Raw genomic sequence first — 2,644 nt, 5'->3', positions numbered from 1 at the left:
TTGAGCGCCAAAATCTGTCATACGCATAGGACATAAAACACCTACAGGAACAATGATATCCACAAAGCTGAGCAATATGCAATCGTAGATCGATGGATAAAGAATTTAACCCATGAACAGACCAACTATGAGATCAATATCTGAAAATGTGGTTCGGGACTACTCCTATGTTCTCTCAAGCTCCTATAATTCATTCTTCTGCCACAGATTCTTTTCCTCTAGTTTCTAACAGATCCTTCTCATGTTAACAAATCACATAAATACTGCTTTTCAAAAAAGAAAAACTTAAGTCTCTATAGTTGATAACATATTATAGCACGCCTAGATGGGAACAAACATGCGAAAGAAACACATGTACATATTCCACCACCGAATCGCATGTAAACATATGTGCAACAGAATCAGAACAACAACATCAGTTCACTGATCCAATAGACAAATCTTGGCCACACACCAGCCGGAACAAGAAGTCCAAGGGCTGCTTCGCCGCCCCCCCACAAAAGCCTCCGTAGAAGTCGTCAAAACTGCCGAGACTACCTGTCCGACCACCCTGGAAGAGCTATCCTTGCCTACCTGACAAAACAGATCGCAACTCCCTTCCTGGCTGTTGTTCCGCCGGAGGAGGAGAGGGCAAGGCCAGGGGCACCTTCCGCCGGAGAATACGTCGACGGCGTCACGGCCACGCAGAGCGTCGCGGTCGATTGCTGCTCGCCGCCATGAACACTAGGCGCATCCATTCCCCCTCTCTCTCTCTCTCTCTCTCTCTCTCACACTTTCTCCGCTCTAGGGAGCACACGCACTGTACGTGGTCGTGTAGTACAAAGAATAAGGTTCCCATCAGATGGCCTATTAACTCTAAAAAGAATTTTTAAATTTAATTTTGATATTGATTTTGAGATATTTTCAACGTAGTTTCTTTTTCAGTATTGGCTTTTAAGTTACCGAGAACACATGTATAAAAGTTTTACCTATAAATTTATTTTTACTCTCTAATAAGCCGTTTTGTCTTATTACGAAAAAAGCCAAACGATGAGGGACGGGTTACGATCCAGCTGTTTGCCCAGGCCCAAAACCACTACCACCAATCTTGGAAAACAATCCAACGCTCCCTAATTCAGCTGATAAAACAAAAATTTTCAGCCGGCAGCTGTGTAGCAATTCCCTTATTTTAATAGGTTAAATTAACTTTGTGGTATTAAAATTAGTTAATGGGCTCCGGAAATTCACGGAAAATTTCAAATAATAATTTAGACCACGTACAATATTACAAAAATATTTCCGGCCATGATTTTTAAAGGAAAATTTTAGTTTCCTCATTAATTCACTTGATTAAATTGTTTTAACTTTTAATATATTTTTATAGAAATGCATTATATAAATCTGTGACGTTTGATTTTTGCCCCTTATGACAAATTAATATTCGTCACAATGTCCCATTGAAATACTTTATGACGATTCCTGGTTGGTATTAGTGACGAACACCTTTTTTTCGTCACTAAGCCACCACATCTCATACTAATCGTCAAAAAATGGAATGTGCTAATGACGAATAGCTCCGATGTCATGAGGAATTCGTCACAGAAGGTCATATTTCTAGCGTCTTGTCACTGTCGATTGCATGTGTATAGCTGTGCATATAAGTGTAGACATAGTAGCCACATAAGTTTGTCCCATGCTCCTGTTTAGGACACTAAAGGAGAAATAAGAAATTTAATATATATTCTTATTTTAGAACAAATGATTGAACATAATTTTGGAGCATGTACTAACCGGAAAATTCATCCTCACTTCCAGTTTTTCATCCCAAACCCCGCGGATGAGTGTACGGAACCGTGCCCATGCCTTATGTGCAGTTGCAAGCTATGATTAATTATCACAGTTTCCTAGCTATGATTATGGAGGTGGAGTGTATGTTGGTCCTCCTAGCCTTATCAGGTAGCCTTATCATCCCCTTCTTGGGCATTCAACAGTTGATGTCTTGACCTAACTAGATATTGAGGATCACTATTAACCATCCCTTAAGAGGATCAGAACACAGCAGACTAAGTTGGTTGAAGTGGTGGCAAAATTGCTATTATAAATGGGGAGTGGAACAATCCATATGGGATGTATATATCAAGGCAAAATTATCTACCGAATACCTTAACTTTGCGGTCTTAGCTATACCGTAAAAGTATATCTTTGGGAAACAAACTATTGAGTTTTGGTTTCTGGCAGCTAATTATACTACATATAGAGCAATCAATTTTACTTTCTTCTGCTCCAGTGTTATAGGTGTCGGTTCCAGAGAACCGATGCCTACAGGCTATTAGGGATGTGCTAGCAGCCTTATATATGCTAGCTACCATCTAAAAATCGCCACCTATATGAGATTGTAAGTACTGGTTCTAGCTTAGCGCTGGCAAGTATAGGGCTGCCAGCGTATCTTTGAGAGCCTCATAGGTGCCGGTTCTAGAAACAACACTAATGATCCTCCTTGAGCTAGTGATAAGAGCAAATTTAATAGTATAGCCAACTACTAGCTCCAATTCATCTATAGCCAATCTAATAGCTCATTCATACAATAGTTACCTATAAACATATACTACACCATTAATATATGGTCCCACCTCTCATACACACATAATGTATTGGAGTCCGTGCT

The sequence above is a fragment of the Oryza glaberrima genome, chromosome 4 (assembly GCF_000147395.1).
Source record: "Oryza glaberrima chromosome 4, OglaRS2, whole genome shotgun sequence".
NCBI classification, from domain to species: Eukaryota; Viridiplantae; Streptophyta; class Magnoliopsida; order Poales; family Poaceae; genus Oryza; species Oryza glaberrima.
Note: the sequence above shows the minus strand (reverse complement) of the source record.